We start from the raw sequence: 26,684 nt of genomic DNA, 5'->3' as shown, positions 1-26,684 counted from the left end.
TGAACTGGAGAAGCCTGATAGCAGCTAATGGACCAGAAATAGCTCGACACTGAGAGAGCCCATCAGCTGTTGCAACAGGGCTGACCGGCTGCCACTTCAAATGTGGCTCAATTGGCTGCATACTCTCGAGTTTGTTTTATAGAGAAATTAAAAAGGTGCAGCCGGCTGCTGGACAGGTGACAATACAGAATTAGACAAGCAAACGTGCCTCCAATGCTAAAACTAAAAGAAAGAACAAGGCATCGTGGATGAAGCCGGGATCCTAAACACCACACAAAGAACCAGACACAAGTGGCACAGTGCACACAAGTCACACAGATCTTCACACACTGACAACTGTGTAGCCCTCGACACTGCTTAGTACTGCCCAGCAGAGGAAGACGGCATTGTCGGAAGAACTCTCGGTAAAGCAACATAAAAATTTTTCTTACAACCCCGGTTTCGGTTTATCCTCCCAGCCCACAGGACCGGGATATAGTGACTGCTGTCCCTTCAAAATCAGACAGACCTTAACCACTAAAAACAAAGGGAACAAAAACCAAAACAAAAAACAGTTGCAACCACTTCTTAAATGGCCCCTTGCACTTTCTAAACACAGAAACTAAAGATTCCAACTCCACTTACAAAAGTACTTACCAGGGCAAGCATTCTGTTGTTACAAGGGTAAGGGTGAGTCTTAATTGTCTGCAATAGCTTCAATGTAAATCACAAAGCTCATTAAATCCCAGGCCCAGAGCAATGCTGCCTGCTGTGTGTAGCCTCTGGCTGATAAGCCTCTGAGTGTCACGGGTTCCCAGACCACCAGCTGCATCACCCAGGAGTAAGGAGGGCTCACAACGAGGGTCAAAATTCCTGTCACTAATTAACTCTGCAGGACAATATCTACTTCTAAAAACATAACCCATGGCCAGGTGGACAGATGGCAGTGCTGTGTGGCATGGTTCACAATACTGAAAAAAGGCTGCCGCCATGGAGGAAGGAGAATGTCTGTGGTGAAGCTAAATGTCCTAACTCCATCCATAGCCTTACAAATGTGTATGATTTTCATATGCGGATTTAAAAAATAGATGGCAGATAGCATGGACAGGTGTGACAATTAGACATTAATTTCAGACTATTTTGTTAAAAGGTTAGAAAAGTTTGTCAAGTCAATTTTTAACTGACTTCCAGATGACAGTCATACTAAATTTTTCAGCACAACTTTGGCATCTAATTTGAGCTACAATCCCTATCTTATTGTCTCTCTTACACATTGAGTGTTTCCCTCATAGTTAGGCTTATTTTATCTCGTTTAAATGCTGGTTGGTGTTGTGTGTTGTGTGTACCTGTGTGTGCACAGGTATTTATGTCCATCTGCACACATTCAAGGCCAGTGGAAGACATTGGGTACCTTCCTTTATGGATTTCCTTATTGCATGAAGCAGCCCAATTCTCATTAAACCTGAAGCTTATACTGTTTCATGTCGGTTGCCTGTCCAGCTAGGTCCCAGGATGCTGTCTGTCTCCACTCCTTCAACACTGGGGCTAGGAGAACACAAAGTTTTTACATGCTGAGAATAGCAAGTGTCTTTGTAATGAGCTGTTCTGTCTCTTTAAGAGACAAGCCATGCCTACTCTCTCCCCAGTCCACTGAGGCAGGCTGATCTTCAGCTTCCAGCCTGAGTTCCTCCCCTTTTCTGTCTCCCTCTCTAAGAGGCTGCTTCTGCCTCTCCCCACTTCTCCCCTTCCCCCCTTCTGTCCCTTCCTTTGCTCTCTCTCTTCTCCCCTTCTCCCTCCATAACCCACTGAATAAATATTCAACCTTACTCTGTATGGCATGCCTATCTATGTCTCTGTCTCTTGCCCGCCACCACATGTCTCCCTGTCCTGGACCAGCCACCACTCAGGGACCTGCAGCTATCCCTACCTGGGACTGGCTGTTCTCAGGATCCCCTGCCCACTGCCTGCCGCTACATGGCCTGCTGCCTGCTGCTGCCGGGGATCCTGTAGCATTTTTAAAAATCCATTTCAGTCTTCCCCACTGAGATATCTCCCAACCCTGTCTGCTTTTTGTTTGTTTGTTTGTTTTGGTTTTTTAATATAGGATTTCTCTGTGTAGCCTTGAATGTTCCATTCTTTACTCTGTAGACCAGGCTGGTGTCAAACTCAGAGATCTGCCTGCCTCCCAGGTACTGAAGAGCAGGCAGTGATGAACAGCGGTTAAGGGTGCAGTAAGCAGGCTACAGGAGGAAATGTGTGTGGGGGTCCCCCTTATTACATGACTCTCCATTCGTCTACTGATTGTGCCAATAGCAGTGTCCTAGTTGGAATCCTGCTCCAAAGTTTGCAAGATGTTCCCACGGGGACTGGGTAAGGAGATACAATCTCTTTATAGGACATTCCACTGGGGAACCCTGGGGAAGGAGACATGGTATCCTTGTATTCTTTTTAATTTTTATTTATTCTATTTATTTATTTCATATTTGTGTGTGCATATACATGTGCTGCTTGTGTGTTTGTGTGCACCTATGAGCATGCACAGAAGTCAGAGAAGGACTTTGGGTGTCCCCCCTCATCACTCTCCACCATATTCCCTTGAGGAAGGGTCTCTCACTAAACCTAAATCTTATTGGTTTTTTGTTTGTTTGCTTGTTTTGTCTTTTGTTCTTTTAAGGCTGGCCGCCAATAAACTCTAGTATTCCTCCTGTCTCCATGCCAAGTACCTGTGGCTTGCTTTTCACATAGGTGCTGAGGATTGAGCTCAGGCTTCACACTTGTGTGGTAGGCCCTTTACCTACTGAGTCATTTCCCCAGCTGCCCAGGATGTCTCCCAGTAACAGGAAACTCACAACAAATAATGTCATACACATCTGCTCTGACTGTGGAAATTAATAATGTTTCTCAACTGACCACCCTTCATCTCGGACCCCCAAATTAGGAGCCAGGTCCACCCCTAATTACAGAATCTCTGAAAACACGGAGCCTTGTGGTGTAAGCACCAGCATTCTTGTCTATTTCCTCTCAGTGTCCAGGCAGGGCTGTGACAGGGGTTCCTCCAAGCTCTTCCTCTTACCACCCTCAAACCACCGAGACTGCTGCTTCCAGACCGGCCTTCAACAGCTCCCTGCCCTGGCATCTCTCTAAGCTTGGATTTTCAGTGCCAACCTATAAGGAGCTGCCTCTCCTGGACAGGTGGGTAGCAGGTACTCTTCCCCTCACTCATTAGCCAAGCTGTAACACTAAATTGTCTAAAGAAAGGATTTAATGAAAGTCCATGAGAAACTACATTGAACCTTGAGGTGATCTTGTTATAGACCAAGGACTAATTTGCCCTTAGAGCACTATGAGGAATTTCTCCAGGTATCACCTCGCACTTTTGAAAACAAAAGTGAGAATGGGTATGTCTAGCGGGTACATTGCAGGAACCTCACACCTCATTAGTGGCATCAAGCGTCTGGACACAACTATGAGAAGTCACATAGGTCATACTGATGGAAAAAGGTGCCTTTCCCTCATTCTCACTTAGGAAACCCTCACCATCCTAGAAATTCCACTAAACTCTTCCCTGGTTCTGAAAATGCAGGAAACCATGATCTTTTAGCACCCGCAGAACATGAGTTAGTCAGCCACTTCATCCACGTAATAAACATTTGTTTATAAACCAGTGCCTTTGGGAAAAAAATAAACATTTGTGATATGAAGTTCTATCACTAGCATTGAAAGCACTTGTGGGGAGATTCTCTCTGTCTCTCTCTCTCTCTCTCTCTCTCTCTCTCTCTCTCTCTCTCTCTCTTCTCTCTCTCTCTCTCCCCCTCTCCACATTTACTAATCCTTCCCTCCCTCTCTTCCTCCCTGATCCTTCTCCTTGTTTCCTTTTGTTTTATATGTGTATGGGTTATGTACATGTTTGTTTGTGCACATGCATGTGGCAGCCAGATGTTGACTGAGTTTTCTGTCCTGCCCAGTTCCCACAATCGTTAAGTCCCAAAGAAATCACACAGAAGTCCACATTAATTATAAATTGATTGGCCCACTAGCTCAGTCTTCTTATTAACTCTTATAACTTATATTAGCCCATTATTCTTGTCTATGCTAGCCACATGGCTTGGTGCCTTTTTTCAGCGAGGTAGTCACATCTTTCTTCTTCTGTGGTGGGATAACAGCTGCAGAAAGAGCTTCCTTCTTCTCAGAATACCCCTGTTCTCCTTGACCCACCTTTACTTCCTGTCTGGTTGTCCTGCCTATACTTCCTGCCTGGCTACTGACCAATCAGCATTTATTTAAAATATAATTGACAGAATACAATTGTCCCACACCAGCCAGACACTAGCCTTGGATGTCATCCTTCATGAAGTGTCATCCAGCTTTGTTTTTTGTTTGTTTGTCTTAAGACAGTCTCTTCTTGAGACCTAGGACTGCTGATTAGACACAGCTGATGGACAGTGAGCTCCAGGGAAGCTCTTGGCTGCTCCTTCCCAATGCTGGGATTTTAAGAGCATACTGCCTCACTCAGCTTCTTTATTTGGGTTTGGGGGATAACACATTCCCAAGCCCCTAGATACAGCCACAAGATACTTTTCTTTTTCTCAGGGTCATCAATCAATGCAGAATGCAGAAAATGAACTAGGTAGAGCTGCCCAAGTGTTACTGGGCAAAAGCCTTAGTCTCATTATGTCCCTTCTTGTTCTAAAATAGTAATGACATCAGAGTCTGACCAGGGAAAACAAGGCCACAATACTCTAAGCCTTCTGCTGTTGACAGAGGTTTCTGTCCTGCTTGGTCCCACAGTCGTTCAGTCCCAAAGAAACACAAAGGCCTACATTAATTATAAACTGGTTAGCCTATTAGCTCAGGCTTCTTATTGGCTAGCTTTTACATCCTAAACCAACCCATCTCCATTAATCTGTGCATCACCATGAGGTCGTGGCCAACTGGCAAAGTTTCAGTAGGCTCCACTGAAGGCATATCTGTTCCTGGTAGCAGCTACATGGCCTTGTCGCCTCTAAAGATTTGTCACTTGTACTTGTTTAATAAAATGCTGATTGGCCAGTAGCCAGGCAGGAAGTATAGGAGGGGTCACCAGAACTGGAGAATTCTAGGAAGAGGAAAGGCTCAATCTGCAGTCATCACCTAGATGCAGAGGACGCAAGATGAGAATGCTTCATTGATAAAAGGTGCCAGGCCACATGGCCAGCACAGACAAGAATTATGGCTTAATGCAAAATGTAAGAATTATTAATAAGAAAACCTGAGCTAATAGGTCAATCAGCATTTTATTAAGCCAATACAAGTGGCAAATCTTTACAGGATACAAGACCATTGTCCCACAGCATTCTGCCTTCTGAAGAGTACTGCTTTCGAATGGCAATGATCTTTAGCAATCACTTAAAGTCTTTTTAAAGATACTCATTTCCAGGGGATGAAAGGCTGCACAGCCAGAACCCACTGACTATCCTGATTCCTGCTGTGGCAGGATATGACTTGGATTCATTCTTTTTTTTTTTCAGAGAGCTTTGGGTTCTGACAGGGATATGCATGGTCTCCTTGTATCTATGCCCACGCTTTAGTGTGGTCTAACACTGTGGCTATCTGTACCATAGTCATTTTGCTTGTGAGGAGCTTTATTTAAAAGGCAAATGTCTTCAGTGGTGATGGTTTCCAGTCAATCTCCTGCTCTCCTGCTCATTTGGTCAGTCTGTGGAGTCTTTCTGTCTGTGCTCTCTTTCTGAAAGCTTTTGGCACACTTAACTGGCCTCAGATGAAGATCTTTTGAGCTCCAGGGTCATTTGTAAGTCAGTGGGTTGAACAAATGATGCAATTGATTCTCCCAAGTGGCAGCAGTTCCAGAGCAATGGCTGTGCTACAAGGCTCAACCCAGACAGTGCTGGCCTCATGATCAAAATGAAATGGGAGTTTGCCAGGGGTGAGCCTGGAGCAGGTTCCAGGGACCCAGCCTCAATTTCGGCTGGACCAACACTGCATTCCCGGACACCAGGGTAAGAGTCTGACAAGAAATCAGAGATGTACAGAGTGTGATATGCTCCAGTTAGGCTGCTGGATGTCTAAACCCAGGGATTTTCTGTCTCTCTGAAGAAGTAGACATGGCATGGCAGAACCCCAGAGACTCTTAAAAGTGAGGTAGAGCTGATGGACATGCCCAAGGGGGTGAGGATTTCCTTTCCACACAGCTACCAACATCACCAGGCACAGTACCATGGTAGTTTCCTTGCTGGGCCTAAACACCAACATGAATGTAGAGCATGATGGGCCTCTTCCCAAGCACTGCCAGAAGAAGGGAAGCGGTTGTGCTGTGCCCAATGATACCAGGAGCGTTACACACACTGGCTACTGGAGGAGCGAGGGGGTCTCTGAAGAACATGCTCTCAGAGATGCGCACCTCCCAGCTAGTAGCACAGGGCACATTATGCAACCCAGGAGGTAGAACCTCCTCACCACATCCAGAAACAAGTGATGGGAATATCATGGCAATTCAAGAGTCCAATCAACCTATAATGAGGGGAAGCTGCAGTATCCATACAGTTGGACCCTCAGTGGTATAATAATTTCACTGTACTTGACACTCAATGGTACTGCAATTCTATAGCACTGTTCCCACAACAATTGTCATTCTACAGAGCCGGACCATGCATGGCACAGTCATTCTACGGTGCCAGATTCTGAACAGCACCATCACCCTGTAGCACTGAACCATGCACATATAGTTGCTCCGTATTGCTGGACCCCTGACTGTACAGTCATTCTACAGTGCTCGATCTGAACAGTACAATCATCCTGCAACACTGAATCATGCACATATAGTTGCTCTGCATTGCTGGACCCCTGACAGTACAATAATTCTACAGAGCTGGTACAGTTGTTCTATGGTACTGGACACTGCATATTACAGTTATGCTAAGACACTGAACCCTTCACAGCACAATCATCCTACAGCACAGAGTACAGCCATCCTATAGCACTGGACCCTTCACAGCACAATTGGCCTACAGTACAGAGTACAGTCATCCTATAGCAGTGAACACAATCGTCCTACAGCACAGAGTACAGTCATCCTATAGCAGTGAACACAATCGTCCTACAGCACAGAGTACAGTCATCCTATAGCAGTGAACACAATCGTCCTACAGCACAGAGTACAGTCATCCTATAGCACTGAACCCTTTACAGCACAATCGTCCTACAGCACAGAGTACAGTCATCCTATAGCACTGAACCCTTCACAGCACAATCATCCTACAGCACAGAGTACAGTCATCCTATAGCAGTGATCCCTTCACAGCACAATCATCCTACAGCACAGAGTACAGTCATCCTATAGCAGTGAACACAATCATCCTACACCAGAGTACAGTCATCCTACAGCAGTGATCCCTTCACAGCACAATCGTCCTACAGCACAGAGTACAGTCATCCTATAGCAGTGAACACAATCATCCTACAGCAGAGTACAGTCATCCTACAGCAGTGATCCCTTCACAGCACAATCGTCCTACAGCACAGAGTACAGTCATCCTATAGCAGTGAACACAATCATCCTACAGCACAGAATATAGTCATCCTACAGCAGTGATCCCTTCACAGCACAATCGTCCTACAGCACAGAGTACAGTCATCCTATAGCAGTGAACACAATCATCCTACAGCACAGAATACAGTCATCCTACAGCAGTGATCCCTTCACAGCACAATCATCCTACAGCACAGAGTACAGTCATCCTATAGCACTGGACCCTTTACAGCACAATCGTCCTACAGCACAGAGTACAGTCATCCTATAGCAGTGATCCCTTCACAGCACAATCATCCTACAGCACAGAGTACAGTCATCCTATAGCACTGGACCCTTCACAGCACAATCGTCCTACAGCAGAGTACAGTCATCCTGCAGCACTGAACCATGTACAGTCATTGTATACTTCTGGACCTTTGACAGTCCTGTCATTCTGTAGACCTATGCCCTCCTCAGTGCTATCATTCTATAGAGGTGGAGTCTTCACAGTAGTTAATTTACAGAACTGGACTCTCTTTGGTATAGCCATCTGACTGTACTGGACACTCATCAGTACACTGGATCTTGCAGGGTACAGTTATTGCACAGCACTTGACGCAGCATGGTACAGTGTCCACACTGGACCCTACATGATATAGTTAACTGTGCTGGACTCTGCTGGACAGTCATTCTGAAGTCTGAACCTTCAGCAATACTACAGCACTGAGCACTCTATAGAACAGCATCACTGAACACTCCCTATATAGAACAGCATCACTGAATAGTCCCTAGTATAGTAACCCTTTAGTGCTGGACCCTCCCCAGTCCAGCCATTCTACAGAGCTGGAATCTACAGGAAAGTCATTCTAGAGAGCTGTACCCACCATAGCTCAGTATTCTACAGCTTAGCACCCTCCATGGTACAGCATTCTACAGTGCTGGGCCCTGTACTACACAATCGATCTATACCGTAACTAGGCTCACCATCCTACAGCACTGGACCCTCCATGGCACAGGCTTTCTGTAACACGGGGTTCTCACGATATAGTAATCATACAGCAATGAATTTTCATGGCTTAGTGTCCTATGGTGCTGGCCATTACACAGTGTGGTCATTCTCTGATGCTGGCTCCCTCCACAGTACACACGCTACAGCACTGAGCCCTCACTGCACACTCTCTCTGGGACACTCAGCTGCCCCACCCTGCAGGTGCCTGTGGCTTCCGCTGGGCATTGGAAACACAGGTCCCCAATGGTACAAGCTGAGGAAAAATAAGCAATTGGAAGTTTAGTTTCATCAAACATGCACTTCGGTTTCTTAGAGTTCTCATTTCCTTGCCATCAGGGAAGGTTTGGTTTGTGTCCAGGCACTGAAAATTAATGGCCTAGATGAGGTCTCCTCCCGCGGCTACAGTCAGTTCTACAAGAACCAAGGCTCTGTCATTCCCAGGCAAAGCACCAGCTCAAATTTCACAGAGCAGAACCACAACAGCTTCCAAGGGTGGGAGTGAGGGGCAGAAGGGACCATGAAAGGAAGGGGGCACAAGAGAGATGGAGTCCACGAGTCAAGTGGGAAGAAAGGAGGTTCGTTAGGCAGGAAAACAAAACAGAAAGAACAAGGCACACTTCATCTTCCTTATCCAAGGACCTGGTGTGGCAGACCGGCCCTTCAAAGATCTGGAGTTCCCAACTGGGTCCAGACACCAGGTGAATTACTCACGACCACGCACAAGAGCAGTGGACTGGCTCAAAAGCACACATGGTCCATGTTGCAGTAGGAGAGGAAGCAAGGCCCACTGTGTGGGAGAAGGGAGGAAGTTAATACATCGGCATGAGCATTTGCTGTAGAGTTCCTCCCTAGGCCTCCCTTCCACCCATGCATCTGCTCATGACTCCACTGACACAGGCTCATGAAACACAGCCGGTGTGAGGACAGACATTTCTGTCCACTTTGTGGCCATTGTTTGTCTCCAGAGCTTAGAAGAGTGCCTATGAGACAGGCCAATAATGAGTTGCTGAGACTACAATGAGACAAGTTCCAGGGCTTGGGAGATGGCATAGCTGGTGAAGGGCTTGCTGTAAAAGCATGAGGACCCCATGACCCACATAAAAGCTGGGCACAGCTTGTAACTCCACCACTAGAGAGAGACAAGAAGGTCGCTGGGTCTCACTGGCCAGTCAATCTAGCCTAATGGTGAGTTCCAAAAACTAAAATGGAGAGTGACTCAGGAAGATACCTTATACCTGTGACCTACACACACACATACAGAGAGAGAGAGAGAGACAGAGAGAGAGAGACAAAGAGAGAGAGAGAGAGAGAGAGAGAGAGAGAGAGAGAGAGAGAGAGAGAGAGAGAACACATATACACACACATACACACAGAGAGAGATGTATGTTCCATAGAAAAAATACCAAACTTAGAATAGTTTCAAGGCAGATTCGCTTCCTCCCACCCGTGATCGTACCCCAGGCTGGCTTTGGGCTGACTTAGTCTGCCTCCTTTCAGGGTGCCTCTTTGGGGAAGAGCTCTCTCATTAAACAGTCTGATGTCAGCACTGAGCTCCCTGGCTTTCTCCGTGCATTCTTATTCTACAGGCTTGGCATCACTTAAGCAAACCCACCTCCCAGGGACCATACTCACGCAGAGGCACAGCAGCCTTCATGGACAGCTATCTGATACAGTAAGTCCTCAAGGCAGGATCGCTTTTCAGAGAGGCCCTGCCCAACGTGTTCAGATGATGGCCAAGCAGGCAAGTTTACTCCTTTCTCCCCAGAAACAGGAGACTGCTTCCTGTACCAGCGAGTATGAATTGAAATCCCTAGTGGCCATCCAGGATATGAAACTTACAGTAATCTAATCTTGTAGAGGAAGAAGTACAAATCATAGTTACACGGTCTAACAAAGAGAGACGTGATTAATGCCAGGCTGCCACAGGTCAGGGCCTGTGTGGCTGCTCCCCGAGAGAGACAGCCCGAATCGAGGGAGTCAACATGCAAACATCAGAATCGACATCTTGATTTTCATACTTGGGCTGGGGTTGTGGGAAGGGGACGCCTTGTTCTCGGGACCACAGTGCAGAAGACTTCTTTGCCTACTGGGCAAAGAAGCCCCATGGCCACAGCAGCAGAAGGGATCTATTAGGGCTCTTCTGACCCAAAGGGCTGCATTTAGGCTCTGAGGTTACTTTCCTAGGAAGTGTAAGGCCTGTGAATCATGCCTCACAAAATGACCCAGAAACCCCACTCCTCCGCAGGGAGGACCACAGCCCAAGCAGAGCACAGTCAAGAGAGCTGCCTGCACCCCGCCCAACAACAGCTCAGCTCTGAGGAAGAGCTGGCTCCCTCCCGAAGCAGCACCTTCTCCCATCTCCAGGGTCTACAGTCCAAGTGCCCTGGGAAAGCTGGTCAGGATGCCTATAGCCTGGGACCAGCGTTCTGCTTTTTTTCCTTTTGCACAGCTGTATTCAATTTTCTGTCCTTGGGGTTTTAAAGGAACATCTATTCCAGGGCCAGGATTCTCAAGTTTTATGGTTATACAACTCCCTCCCAGGGCCAAAGAATGTTTGAAAAAGTCTTAAGCCCAACGACGAGAATTAGTGAAACGATCCAAAGAAACTGAAATGAGAAACATCAAGACCTATTCCAATTTAGAGTCAGCATCTTACTACACTGCAGTGCACGTTCTGTCTGCCCTGTGAAGCTCGTGTGACCATTTCCCATGCAGCTGTAGGTAAGAGTGCAAGGTCCAGTGGGTGTGAGTGTGGGGGGGGGGAGAGGGAGGGAGAGATGGAGAAAGGGGGAGAATGCATACCCAGCAGAGGCTTTCAGAGGCATGAAGGTGTGTTATAGCCATTCATGGTGCCTCCTTTCTGCTCCACAATAAAGTTTATTAAAAATTAGGCCTAGATATTAATTAGACTCAATAAATAATTTTTAAAGAGAGTGATCCCTTTATAAGGTCTATATTCTGGTTTATTTTGCCTGTTAGAGTTGAGTACCCTAGGTGGTTTTGGTAGCTGTCTGCAGAGGGTAAGGAGGGAAGGAGGGAAATGAGAGGGGAGAGGAGAGAAAGAAGTGAGAAGGGAAGACAGACATACTTAGAATTTTAGTGGCCTGTTTAACTGACTGTCCAGAGCCAATTTCACCATTAACATCTAACCATCCTTGACAGGATAAGAGTACCCCGGAATCCATGGATCACCAAAAACAGCTGTCCAGATGCAACGCCATGGCCCTGCTGAGGGAGGCTCCATCTCCCTTACCTGGCCTCTTCTGCCATCGTCTCATGTCACCAGATCACCCACCTCAGCCATCTGTGCACACGCGAGAGCACATTCCTCATCCACCCTTAAGTCTCCCACAGGCTACAGACTGGCTTCACACAAAAGTCTGAGCTGACAGCAAGGCAAGACTCAGCACACACCACCCACATTAGAGGCCTGGCTACTGCCCAAGACAAATAAGATGTTTCTGAGAAACAAAGCGATTTTTACAGATCCAGCCTAAGCAGATGGAATCGGAACTCCTCCATCGAGGCAGCTGCATGCCCGCAGCACCTGCTACTTACAGCAGCCCAGAGAAGAACCAGAGAACCGGTGAACTGACCTGGCCTGGCGCTGGCCATGATGAGGCCTGCTGCAGCCTGCTCTGAGGTTTAGTCCCCAGCAGAGACTTCCAAACCCTTTCTCTCTGTAGCACTTTCTCTTACGTTTTAAAAATAGTAATCAAAAGTATCCTTTAGCACAGCCCTGAAGCAAAGTGAACAGGTCGGGTCGAAGGTCAAACACTTCCTCCTAGATAACCACTCAGAGCTCCTGTGACTGGAAGTGGAGAGATATTAAAGTCTTAAACCAACTGAAAGCAAAATTATAAACCATAACAACACAAAACACGCCCAAGATTTAAAGTCAGGACTTTCATGAAGACAGCATATAACATCTCATCAAGTAGTTTAGAAACTTAATAATATTTTTAAAGTTTCTGTTACATTTTCAATTTTATTTGCATAGGTGCATATACGTGAGGTACCCATGTGCCATGGTGGGCATGTGGCGTTCAGAGGGCAGCTGGTGGGAGTCAGTTCTCTCCTCCTAGACTGAACCCAGGTCATCAACCAGGCTGGGCAATGCCACCTTTACCTGCTGAGCCATCTTGTCGTCCTCATTTTCTCACAATAATAAATTTTAAAACCTTATGAATCCGTGTTCTATATAGTTAAGATATCTATTCTTGAATAGTCACATTCAATACTGGAAATGGAATAATAAATGTGTACAAGAAAATATAACCAAGCAACTCCCAGCTCATGGGTCAAAACTAAACAACAACAAGACACATATACACAACCCCTTACACCAGGAGGTATTACTGGAACTACTGAAAAACGAGCATTCTCTTGCTCTACGCCTACTCAATCAGAGACAGCGAGGAGTTTTAAGTTTTCACTGTCTATGATAGATTGTCTATATTCCAGACAAGAAAAGGTTGAGCTTTTAGCTAGTGACACTCAACTACAACCTTAAAAATCTTACTCACCACTGGAGGCCAACCTGGTGTACAAACTGAATTTCAGGTCAGCCAGGGATACATGGTGAGAAAACAAACAGAAAACTCTGACTCCACAAAGAATGTGTGCACACATGTGTTTGTTCGCACGCGCATGCGTGTGTGCGCACACACATATCTTGTAGGAGGAAAAATAAATATGCTTAGACTCATTAAAATGAACACCTGTGTGCAGGCTGAAATCATATTTGCTCAATACATATCAATAGGGCTTCCCAGTTTAAGGAGCATCCTGTCCCCAGGGAACAGTTTCCCAGCAGGAGGGAAGACTAGGTTGTCACTTGAAGGAACATGTGTTTCAAAAAGCAATATTCAATCATCTAAATTATTAAAGAAGCTTGGGAGTGAGGGGGGCATGCTAATGGAGCTGGCAAGAGTCACAGTCTTCCAAACAGCATACACTAAGTCTCTCTCTCTCTCTCTCTCTCTCTCTCTCTCTCTCTCTCTCTCTCTCTCTCTCTCTTTCTGCATGTCTATATGTGTGTATGTGTGTGCACGCACACGCGCAAGTGTGTGTCCTGTGCCTCTACCTTGGGGTTTGCTGTGGTCCCAGTGATCCACACTCCGGATTTCACTTAGGTCTTACTATACCCAAAGCAATAAGGTATTTGCCATCAGGACCCCACTATATCTAAGAGCACAGTATCCTTTCCTTTTTCTCTGGATCATAATAACAAAATGGACCTGGTGGGGCCTCAGTGGTAAAGCTCAGGGTTAGCATTTGCCCCAGGCTCTGGGTCCTATCCCTAGCACAACACCAAAACAAACAAAAGACACAATCAAACCCACTGGAGAAGAAAGCACAACACAGAAGGCTTCCTGGGATCCTAGGCCCGGCAAAGCCTTCCTGCGCAGACTGTCTGCAGTTTCCCAGGCACTGCTACTTGCAGGATTGCAAACCTTGGGTGTATCAGACCTTCAGACTCAGCAGCCACCCCTGCAGGGTGCTTCTCCAGCATCACAGGGCTGCTCACTCCCCACTCTGCCTTGGCCTACTCTGATTTCGAATCACTAGGGCAGAGCCACTCCTGAGGATGTGGACGACATCCATCTTGGCAGTTCCAGCAAACACAATTCTCTTACTGAGAACTCCAGGGCAGCGGGGTCTTCAACTCTGTAGAGCCCTCCTCCTGGCAAGTCACCTTAGGTCGGAGACCACTCTCGGGCCACACCTATGCACCCAGGTTCTTCTGTAGCCCTGTAACTCTAATCCACCTCATACTAACCTCACTGTCTGCCCTGAAAGTAGGTTTGCCTGTCTGTATGTCTCACCTCCTATTGGACTTCCACCTCAGAGGTCCATACTCATCTCCATATGTATGACTATTTCACAGTTATCTCCACCTAGTGTGTCCATACAAACTCCTGAGCAGCCTAAGGAAGTTCCGAATTCTCCTCTCTCACCAATACCCATCATACCCATCACTATGTGTCTTTCACACAAGGGATGAATGGCATCTGACTGTCTTTACATTCCACTCCTAAGGAGCAATGATGCTAAAACCCTTCTCCTGTGTTTCTTTGCTATTAGCTTATCTTCTCTGAGGAAACATCTATCCAGGCGTTTAGTCCAATTTCTGCTTCTGTTTTTGAAGTCATAAAAACCCTTACATGTTCTACTTATAGCCCTTAGTCATACTATGACTTGAAACCATTTTGTCAGTTTCAGCCGTATGTGTGTTGGATTTGTTATGTGCACAGGTATGTGCAGACGCATGCACCAGACAGCGTCCACTATCTTTCTCTACCACTCTCCACCTTGTTTCTTTTTGGAAGGATGGTCTCTTGCTGAACTTGGACTGTGCATTTCTCAACTAGGCTGGCAGTCAGCATGCTCCGGTGATCCTTCTGTGTCTGTCCCCTCAGGGCTGGGGTTACAAGCATGTGCAGGACCACACGAGCTTTTTGCTTTTTTCTACTTGGGCGCTGGGATCCTAGCTCTGGTCCTCATGACTGCTTGGCAGGAGTTCCTGCCCTCTGGGCAGCCAGCCTGTCCAGTCCTTTCACTTGCTTTTTCCTGTATCATGATAAATGGAGGCCTTTAACCTTGATGAAACTCACTCCTCCATCCATTTCTTTTCTGCTGTTTGTGCTTTTGATGTTATATCTTAAAAACCCCAACCCATCAAAAATCATTAAAGATTGTTTTCCTCCAGTTTCTTCTCAATTTTCAATCGCTTTTTCATTTCTAGCTCTTACAATAAGCTGTGATCCATCTTGAATTAATTCTTGTGACATGGAGTGAGGTAGGGACTCAATCTCCTCCCTCTGCACATTGTCCCAAAGCCCTGTGCTAAAGACACTGCTCTTTCCCCTTGGAATTGCTTTGCTAAACTGCCAAAAATCAATTGACCACAAATGCATGGATATATTTCTAGACCCTAAATTATATCCCGTGCATCTTTATTTCCAGCCAACGCCCAGTTCTGACTATTGTAGCAATTTTAAATGGGAACCTTCTGCTTTGTTGTCTCCCAGCCTGTTGTGGATGTCCTGGGTCCTCTGATTTTCTACACCAGTCGTAAGATTAGCTGCAAAGGATCCAACTGAAGTTTTATAAAGACTGAATCAAATTCGTGGATAAATTGGGCCAGTATTGAATTTTTTTAAAGTATAAGACATGCCTTCAATATGTAGCCTGGCCTCAAACTCACTACTTTTTTTATCTTCACCTTTTGCATGCTGGATTTACAGGTATGTGCCACTGTGCCCTGCAAGAAGTACTGAGCTTTTGATAATAGTAGCTATATTGACTCAAGAACACGGGATGTTTTCACAATTGTTTGTTTTTTTATTTATTTCAGTGATTTCCATAGTGAAGAGTATTCCCTTTGGCATCTGGTAAATTTATTCTGTTATTGTCAAGCCACTACATGGAAAAAACTTCATTTTATATTATTCGTTTAAAGTTGAAAAAATATAACTGATTTTTTTACATTGGTTTTATATCCTATAACCTTGCGAACTTGCTCATTGTCTCTCATATTCTCATAGATTCTCAAGGATTTTCTTTACATAAAATAAAGCCATCTGCATACAGAGGTGGCTCTGTGTTTTCCTTTCTAATCTGAACATCTCACATTTCATCTCGTTGCATAACTGTCCTGGCTACAACCTCTAGCAATACTGTATTGTTGTGGATTATAATAAAATAGTCCCACACCAGCTCAGAATGGAGTATAATAAAGGTGTCTTTATTTAGGGGTAAACTCACAGATCAGCAGTCCTCTGCACGAGCAGGGAAAAGGAACTGAATTCAGCAGCCAAGGGGCCGTGCATGTTTTTACATCTGCATATATTGTATATTTGACCACATGCAAAGTGGGCCAGTATCTTAGAGGCTATAGGCTGAAGGAGTTCCCACAGCACTGTGAAGCCTGATTAATAAAAACTCAGGGTCAGAAATTGGGGATGAACCTAAAGATCTGAAAAGCAAAACAGCCAGCCACTGGCTCTTACCTCAACCTCAGTCTGAAATGGTGGTCCTGCCTCCTGGAATCTCAGAATGAGACTGCATCTGAGAGCTGTCTTTCCCCATCTTATATTCCTCCCTAGGGCTTGGATTAAAGGCGTGCACCACTGGGATTAAAGGTGTGTGTCTAGGAGGCTGAGTAGTGGGACTGTTTTACTCTCAGATCTTCAGGCAGTCTATAGTTATTAAAATACAACTGAAATGTTACTACATTTCCCCCTTTTTGTCTAAAAAATAAAAAAAGAAGTCTATAACTAATATAAGAAAACTATATACAGTAAGTAAAATGACTATATACAATATATACAGGCAATAAATATATCAACAATGTCTAGTCCATTTGCATTTGACAAATTCAGAAAAAATACTTTATATCTATCCTATACTGGTGAGTCCAAAGTCTTATACCTTATTTACTTTCTATCATAACTTGCTTTCTGTGTCTGGTAAATTATAACTATAGCTATCTAATCTTCAACTTCCTCAGAGACCCAAGAAGGAAATAATATTAACTGAGTAAGAAAGAAGTGCAAGCAAGTGACTTCCAAAACATGTGTGTAATGACAGAAACAGCTGTCTGTCTGTGCAGTCACCCAAAGTTCCTCTGCAATGTTGGGGCATCCATCTTCAGCCAACAGGCCTAGCATATTCGACAGACTTTTCTGTGAAGCAGGGTATTTTGTGTCCTGCTTGTCTAACTAGGATAGTACAATGTCAGCAGTTGAGGCAGGGGCATTTTCTTGCCCAGTGGCTTACTTTTGCCACAAAGAAAGTAAACTCCATGTGGAGTTTCTTTGATGACCATTATCTTCTCTAAATAGATTGGTGCTTCTAGAAACAGACATGTCTCATTGTCATAAAAAAAAAAAGAAGAACCTATGTTATTAAAACATCTTAAATGCCATATTCTGTAGATCTCTGAAGTGTTTGAAGATGACCTGTCTATCTAAATTATATCTTTGTTTGACCTTGAGAAAATACTTAATGTGACTACAAGTTCTATTAACTACTAACCTAAATTTCTTTATTATCCTAAACAGTTAATACTAATAGTTTTCAAGACTAGAGATTTGCATTACATTGTTAAATGAGCTGTATAGGTACAATACCTTGAACAAGATTAAAAATGCATGTACATTATATTTTAATAAAATTAATCTCAAATTTATATAATATACAAAATTTGCATACAATATATAAAAGTAAAACCAATGCAAAACATTTAAAACTAATAGTTGCTTTCAAAAAGTACATTTAATAATATACCTTTTTATCTTATCATATCTATATCCTACCCTTTTCTTTTCAGAGTAGATTCAATAATCTACCTTTCTTTTTTTTTTTTAAAATATTTATTTATTATGTATACAATGCTCTGTCTGTGTGTATGCCTGCAGGCCAGAAGAGGGCACCAGACCTCATTACAGATGGTTGTGAGCCACCATGTGGTTGCTGGGAATTGAACTCAGGACCTTTGGAAGAGCAGGCAATGCTCTTAACCGCTGAGCCATTTCTCCAGCCCCCAATAATCTACCTTTCTATCTTATCATATTTGTATCTTCTTTTTTCTTTTCCTTTTTTCCTCTCTCTCTCCCTCTCTCTCCTCTCTCTCTCTCTCTCTCTCTCTCTCTCTTTCTCTCTCTCTCTCTCTTTAATTTTTTGGTTTTTTGAGACAGAGCTTCTCAGTAGCTATTGAGCCCATCCTGGAACTTGCTCTGTAGACCAGACTGACCTTGAACTCACAGAGATCCACCTGCTTCTGCCTCCCAAGTGCTGGGATTAAAGGCACGTGCCACCACTGCCTGGTCTATTTTTGTTTTTTCAAAACAAGAACCTTGAATCTAATTTCCTTTGTTTAGATTTTTTTCCTGACCATTACTGATAAAAACTTGTAAACAACACATTAAACAAAAACAAACATCTGTAATCCATTTTTGAAGGATATGGGCATAGTTTTCTACTATACTTTCTGTGATTGGGGTGCTGATAATCTTACGGGGACCCAAAGAAAATTTAGGATTATGGTTCCAGTCATTACTGGAGTATTCTGTGAGACTGGATCATTTCAACCAGCAGTCTTGAAGCTGTTCTGGATGTGGAACTCAGAGGAAACTGCAACAAATGTACTCTGAAAGGTTGGATCATCTGTGTCATCCATTCCCATTGGAGATCCCTCGGGGGGGTCCTTCCTTGATCAAACCTTATTTTTCTTAAGGAAGAATGAATCCACAACTGATCAAAACTTATTTTTGTTAACCAAGAATAAATCCACAGCCTCTCACTTCCTCTGGAAAGAAAAGCAAAACCCCTTCTCCAAAGTAACGTATCTTTTGACTTAAATTTTGAAGTCAAGGCATTTTCAAAATATATAGGTTGGATTAATCTAGCAGCAATAATAATCAAATGATGTTTAGCAGCTGTTGTTCCCTCCTAGAGCTGGAATTACAATCCCAAATCTGACTTGGGCTGGTGGCTAAAAAGCCTCAGGCAAACGGCATTTTTGTGAATTTGTACCCCTAAACATTGGGCGATAAATGAATCATGATTAATTAAAAAAAAACCCACTTCAGGGTCAGAAATTGGGGTTGAACCTGGAAAACTGAAAAGCAAAATAGCCAGCCACTGCCTCTTACCTCTACCTTAGTCAGAAATGGTGATCCTGCCTCCCAGAATCTCAGAAGTGATGTGGGAGGTCCTTCTGTATATGTGCTGCTGTATCATGTGGTGAGGCACAGATTAAAGGAGATGGGATAAATTGAGATGTAAGCGCTAGCCAATAAGAAGCCAGAGCTAATAGGCCAAGCAGTGATTTAATTAGTACAGTTTCTATGTGGTTAGTTTGGGGCTGAGCAGCCAGGAACAAAGAAGACAGAAGGAAACTACATCTAAGAGCTATCTTCCCCTGTTTGATATTCCTTTCTAGGGCTGGGATTAAAGGCATGCACCACTGGGATTAAATGTGTCATTGTAGTTACTGGGATTAAAGGTGTGTGAAGAAAGCTGACTAGTGAGACTGTTTTACTCTCATAACTTCAGGCAGTCTTTATTTATTAAAATACAACTGAAATGCCACAAGAGCATTATATTAGTTTTCTAATCTCATTAGCTTTGAGAAAGAGTCTCTAGGTTTACCGAAGTGATAGAGACAAGAAGATAGACAAACCAAATGATAGATGGATGGATGGATGGATGGATGGATGGATGCATGGATGGATGGATGGATTGGTGGATGGATGGATTGGTGGATGGATGGATTGGTGGATGGATGTGTGGATAGGTGGATGGGTGAATGGGTGGGTGGACAGGTAGATGGATTATAGGTGACTTACTAGGGGTTCTGGATGATCTTGTGATAATGAGGACTAAGCCCACAATGGGCTACCTACAGGCTGGAGAGACTCAAGGATGCCCTGATGCATAGCTCAGGCCAAGTCCAAAGCCCTCAGGAGGTGGTGCTAGACCTGTAAGTCCAGTTGAACAGAAGGCCTGAGAACTCCCGAGCAAGAGTCCAAAGTCCTTAGAATGCTTGGTCATGTCCAGTCATTGAAATAATGGTATACCAGCTTCAGAAGCAAGAGGAAATTAACATCTTGGCCTTTTTCATGTACCTGGACTCTCAGATAATTGGATGGTGCTTCCGCATGAAAGGCAGACCTTCCTCATGTGTTCTACTGACTCACATGCCAATCTCCTCCCAAAATGCTCAAGTGTGTGTGTGTGTGTGTGTGTGTGTGTGTGTGTGTGTGTTGTGTGTGTGTGTGTGCGCACACTGCCTTACTAGCTATTTAGGATCCTTTCATCTAGTCAAGCCTATATATTTAACTACACCAGCACAAATATTAAAGGGCAGTGATAGGAACGATATCTTCCTCTTATCTCTGACACTGAGGGGAACTTTCTGTCCATTCAGAATGAAACAGCCATGAACTTTGCAGATCAAGTCCCCTGCCAGCCCTGGTTTGCTGAATGTTGTTAAACACAGTGAGGCACAGGACTCAGTCAATGTATTCACCACACCTTTGCCTACTTTTCCTCATTCCCTCTGCCTACCAGCTGCTTAGCTTGCTATTTCTCCCCTACATGATGTCTCTACTGCAAGGCATTCTGTCTCTCCCTAGTCAGTCACAATATCTACGAACCTTCAGCTTGAGTCAAAGGATTTGACTATTTTTGTGGTATGAACAAATCTAATGGCATCTGTATATAGCCTAATCCTGCAGGCACTCATAATTCCTGTCCTTGAAACCACCGTTCCAATGAGGCAGACACGACTTCCACTGTGGGCAAGGAGCATGAAAGACAGGCTACACGTCCTTCCACCATCAGGAAGACACGAAAGTCAGACCCATCCAGTACTAAAGCCAGGCCACTCTAGGGCTCTTTCTCTTAAACCCATGTGGCTGGGCCATTCCTCTTGTTCCCCTGCAGCGCTTGCACCTGCATCTCAGCCTTCCATTCTCATTCATAACTACATCACTGTGGCTGATAGTCAGAAAAGATCAGAGTCGCAGGTGGAATGCTAGTCACAGGCCACAATTTGCACAGAACCAGGGCAAGCACTGCTGACAACACGCCCATGGGGACTTGCAAGGTCCCTTAGTTCTGAGGGCGACCATTTTGTCAATGCAATGTTCCCTGGTCACTTGACTACACCACCAGTGCCCACTGCACAGTCGGGACACTGTGCTCCAAGAAACACTCGGAGAAATCCCACCCTGAGTTAAGCCAGTACCAGTTCCTGCCTTTCTGCACTGCCTCTGTTCCTTTATAAAAAATCTAAGTAAGCTGAGCATGATGAAATGTGCCTGTGATCCCATCCCAAGCCCCCTCCTCTGGGAGATGCCTCAGTCCAGACTCCACCTCTGATAAAGCCTGCCAAAAAGTGACCCCTCTTCAGAGATGCTAAAGACCACTCCTCCCACAGGGTATTTAAGCTGCTCCCCAGAGAACAAACAAGTGGCTTTCAGGTCTTCCTTTCCCATCTCCTCTCTGGGGCTGGAATGCCACCTGGGAGCACTGGCATCCTTAAACTTGAGCTCTTTCTAATTCGGTGTGATTTGGTTGATTCAGATTATTGCACTGGCAGAGGTTTATTGGGACACAAAAAAATCTTTTCACCCAGCACTCAAGAGACTGAGGCAGAACGAGGAGTCCAGTGATCACTATGTATATGTAGTTTTACTGTAAAATTAGCTTATATGGAAGATTAGATTGAATACTTTGTAAAGGTCCATGAAGATGATCACTAAAAATGAGAATTAGAAGTGTGGAGAAGACGGCAAAGGCTTGAGGTAATAACCCTATAAAAACTGAGGATTCTGTATCTACCCCTTCACTCTAAGCCGGACACATCTTTGCACTTGAATTTAGTTCATGCACAAAGAAAATGGCCACTTTCATGAACAAACCCTGAGAATAAATGGGCATAAATGGGAAAACACACATACAAACACACACACACACACACACACACACACACATACACACATAGAGAGAGAGACAGAGACAGACACAGACAGACAGACAGACAGACAGACAGACAGACAGACAGACAGGAGGAGCGTGAGTGTTCGGGACCAGCCTGAACCACATATGAGAGTTTCTCTAAATCCCAGAGAGTTTAATTTAGAGCCAGTCACAGCTCTTTCAGGACCACAGCTCAGCTCAGAAAGAATGCTCCCATTACCTTTAAACCCCCCTTTCCTGGCAGCCCCCACTGAAACAGCAGGATACAGGACTGCTAAGAACCACATTTCCTGTAAGTTGGGGAACACATGCTCACCCAGGAGTGGTTTACACTTCTCAGAGCTCTGTTTGGCCAGATGTTAGGGCTACCCTTCATGTGTGCCTTCACCTGTTCTCAGAAAACAGACCAGCCCTGGACTGTGCTACCCTCCCCAAAGACTCACCTGAACAGTTAAATCATGGCTCCAGATGAAGATACCCTCACCACCGGCTGTTCGGCTTTCTGGTCTTCCACGTTATCCACCTGAACTCCCTGGGAGAGAGAGAGAACAAGAGCTTACTTCAAGGTCTAAGAAACACCAGAGCAAAGGATATAAAACACCACCCACTGTGACTGCAGTTACAAGGCTCAGGCCCAGGAGTGAAAGGAGCCCACCTCAGCCCACAGACTGTCTCCTAAGCACACCTGAAAGCAAAGGGGCAGATACCTCCTTGGGAGTGAGATGCCACATCCAAGAGGCACTGACAGTGCTGGACTGCTTAGACAAAGAGAGCTTCTGGGGGTGATTAGTGATTGTCTCTGAGTATGGAGTCCAGGGTGGGACAATCTTGAACACATACTTTCCCCAAAGGTTAGAGACTATGGGGACAGTGCACCTGCACTAGAGGTACCAGAGAAGAGTGACTGTCGACGTATATGCCTGTATGTATCGTATGCAGGAAGGTGCCATGTGTGATGAGAGGGGTCTGGATTGGGAGAATCATTGCTCACATTTGGAGTAGTAGAGTGGCCATGTGGCGTTCTGATGGCTCAGCTGGGAGAGGAGCTGACACAGCAAGGCTGCTACCCCAAGACGCAAGGGAGAGCAAAGAGCCTCAGGCCCCTTGTGTTTGGGGGCAATCTTGTTGTAGGCTACCGAGCTCTTTCTATCTGTTTCCTGACAAGTCTCTCCATCACTTCTGTCTTGTATCATCACTGTTAGGAAGTGGTCCACTTGAACACCGGGGTCCTGCAGTTCTGGGAGGCTGGAGATGCCCCACCACTGTGGAGGCCAGAGCTGGTTCCAACTCATGGTAGAAGTGTGCTCTGGCTGGTGTGCAGAGAATGGCTCATTTTCAGAGCCCGAGGCAGACACAGATTATGAAGGAGCCACCCTGCGCTGGGTGACAGGGTGGTAGTTAGCCAGTTCATGTGAAGTTTCCACAAAGCAAAACCGTTCCCACTGCCACACAGTGAAATTCAGAGAGCCATTAATTCATTACCTGGACACACGAGACGGCTGTCGTGTGTATGAACTCCAGGGCTAAACAGGCCATTCTTTGTATGAATATATGTTTGTTTGTTTTTTTTAAAAAAAGTGTTCTCTGTTTCCTCACAAATCTGTTTATTACTAAACCGCATTGGAGGCCTGATGAAGTGGGCTACACCAATTAGAGACTGCCTTTCTCCCTGGGCTCCTTCCCGGGATCCTAAACCAGGAGGAATGTGGCTGCTTCAGAGGAGGAGCGCCAAAGATGGAAAAGATTAAGAGAGTGGCGAGAATGAAGAGAAAGGGAAGGAGAAGCCACAGGCAGAGAGCGAGATTGTCATCTCTGCCCAGGTGGCACATCCGAGCCCTGAGAACAAAGGCCTCTGAACTTGGTGTGCACAAGTCACCCTGGGTTGTGTAAGTGCAGACTGGGAAGGAATTCTTCGGGAAGGAATTCTTCGGTGGAGCCCCAGGACCAGGAAGGACTCTAAAAGCTGAGGAGCCACCGCGTTGTTGAAGGAATGCAGTTTGCTCAAAGACAAAAAACTTCTCAGGACAAAGAAACTTCCTCAGCCCCTACAGCGCCTTCATGGGGCGTGGCAGTGGGGGAGGTCAGCTCAGTGCAGTCAGGATATTGAGAGAGAAAGAAAAGAGCAAATTCCAGTTTAGTGACAGGCTGAGACTGAGAACTCTACACAATCAGGTACGTGTGTGTGTGTGTGTGTGTGTGTGTGTGTGTGTGTGTGTGTGTGAGAGAGAGAGAGAGGGGGGGGGGGAGATCTAGAAAAAGGAAACAAAACAAAAATTGAGCACTGAAGAGTGAATGCCCCGGAGCAGTTAATACAAAAAGGCAGGGAGGGCTGGGGAGCTGGCTCAGAGCACTCAAGGGGCTCACAAGCGCCTGTAACTCCAGTTCCAGGGGACCCCATGCCCTGGGCTCTGGGGGTACCACCCACACAGTGAGGTGCATATGCATCCAGGTAATAAACACGAGAAGAGACACAACTGAAAGTCAGGGGCAGGTGGAAGCGCTTGTCTGCAGGACACTTCGCCACTTTCTCTTGGTCCCTTATCTGTGCTAAGGCCCTGACCTGACTCAGAGGCCTATATTACACTAAGCTCATCTGTGGGGAAGGGATGAGAGGTCTAGCTTTAGGGCAGGGCTTCTAAAGGCTTGTTAGCTTACAGAGGTTGCTCATAGCTCACAGATGCTTCCAGTGTCTTTATTTGCTTACTACTGAGTTACCCCAGTGGCAGCTGCCTCTCATAAGCTGAGTCTGGGCCCTTTAGTGAGGCATCTAATAGTCCCTGTTATAGGGTGAGGAATGTTCCCTGTGACGGGACCCAGCTTCTAAACTCTGGGTGTTTCTCAATCTCTTCCCAGGATGCCCAGAAGCAAAGAAAGCAGATTCTTAGTTTCACAGAGCCTGGGGCACTTCCTCTAGACTCTCAGACAATTCTCAAGACACCTTTCAGGTTTCTTCCCAGGGAGACTTTCCAAGACTGCCTTGCTTCCTGCTCACACATTGAACTGTCAATGAACAGGACAGTGAGTGGCAGTGGGGTCATCCTTAGGACATTGGTTCCCAGTTCCCCGTGGATACCCAAAAGCACAGCTGCCCAAGTTCTTTCAGCAGTATAATAGAGTATTTGAATAACCTAGCCACAGCCCCCCATGTCCATCGTCTCCAGTTGACTTGTGATTCCTAACAAGCAAGTCCCCTGAAAGTTACTGTGATACTGCACTGCTTACAGAATAACACTGAGGACAGGCTCTGTTTGTTCAGGGGTTTGCTTGCTCTGACCATGCCTGGACTGCAGAGGTGGAGGAATCCTCAGGAGGCTGGCCTTTAATCTTAACCTTTAGGGTTGCCTTAGCTACAGCAACATCTCCATAATCAGAACTATAGACTAATCATTATTTGACTTCTTATAAATGCCTCCTCTATGAAACTGCTAAAACAATTTAAATAATAAAGAACTGCAAATTGGAAAAAATAAAAAATACCTTCCTACTAAAGTGCCTCCATCAGCAGAACTCTATTATGATCTATAGACACCACCGAGTGCCTGAATAGGACCAACACAGCTCCAAGCACACACAACTGACTGGTCCTTTCAGCTTCTCATTCTGTTAGTGTTAAATCTAGGCCTGAATCAGTTGAAAGGAAACCAGGTTGTCAGTGAAAAAGAGAAGTTTAGCAGTCAGGCGGTGGTGGTGCACGCCTTTAATCCCAGCACTCGGGAGGCAGAGGCAGGCAGATCTCTGTGAGTTCGAAGCCAGCCTGGTCTATAGAGCTAGTTCCAGGACAGCCAAAGCTACAGAGAAATCTTGTCTTGAGGGGGGAAAATAGAAAGAAAGAGACAAGTTTAGAAGCAAAGGACAATGACAAGATGTGGGGAGGGAATTCCCCAAAACTCTCCAGACCCAATGCAATGCCTCCAGAAAGCGCAAAAGTCAGTTCTCATGGTGCACCGAGGTTTCTGGGCTCCATCCTGGTGTGTGCATGTGTGTGTGTGTGCAAATGCGTGTGCATGTATGTGTTGGTTTGCATACAACTCTGAGACAAAGAATAAATCATAGGCTACCTTGACAGCCTCAAGCATTTGCCCATGTTGTCTGTCAGGCAGATTGTGTTATTTTGTGATCCTAGACTTACAATACTACACACTAGAACAGCATCTATAGCACAATGGATGTTTTCCTGAATACTGGATGACTAGTTAAGTAAATGCTGGTGGTTTTCACTAGGCACGTATTAAAGTTGACTATTCATCAACACTGCCTGTCTTCACACATATCTTTCCCCTAAAACCAGCCTGATGTGGGATGTCCTTCTGTGTGCTGAAAACATGTGTTGCTTTTATTAGTTGATGAATCAAGTTGCTTTGACCTATGGCAGGGCAGAATATAACTAGGTGGAAAAACCAAGCTACATATAGGGAAAAAGAAGGTAAGGTTGATGAGATGCCAACAGCTACAGGAGGAGTAAGATACCAGAGCAATGCCTGTAAGCCACAGTCCACATGGTGATACACATATTAATAGAAATGGGTTAATTTATATGTAATGATAGCTAGTAATAAGCCTGAGCCATTGGCCAAATAATTATAGTTAATATTAAGTCTCTTAGTGATGATTTTATAAGTGGCAACTATACCAGGTAGGATGCAGAAAAGCCTCCAGCTATGCCAGCCTGCAGGTTTAATAAACCATGTTCTTTTC

The 26,684-nt window shown here is 45.2% G+C and overlaps 1 protein-coding gene across 5 annotated transcripts in view; it reads right to left on the bottom strand.

Moving 5' to 3' along the window:
* The window catches only part of Svil (supervillin), a 208,215-nt gene that overhangs the window by 133,850 nt on the left and 47,681 nt on the right, over positions 1-26,684 (bottom strand). For all 5 annotated transcript variants that reach the window (XM_075970710.1, XM_075970714.1, XM_075970711.1 and 2 more), the window contains exon 2: positions 22,433-22,521. The gene's annotated coding sequence lies outside the window, so the exon portion shown is untranslated. The remainder of the gene's footprint in view (positions 1-22,432; positions 22,522-26,684) is intronic.

The sequence above is a fragment of the Microtus pennsylvanicus genome, chromosome 4, assembly GCF_037038515.1.
Source record: "Microtus pennsylvanicus isolate mMicPen1 chromosome 4, mMicPen1.hap1, whole genome shotgun sequence".
Classification (NCBI taxonomy): domain Eukaryota; kingdom Metazoa; phylum Chordata; class Mammalia; order Rodentia; family Cricetidae; genus Microtus; species Microtus pennsylvanicus.
Note: the sequence above shows the minus strand (reverse complement) of the source record. Positions and strands in the feature narration are given on the sequence as shown.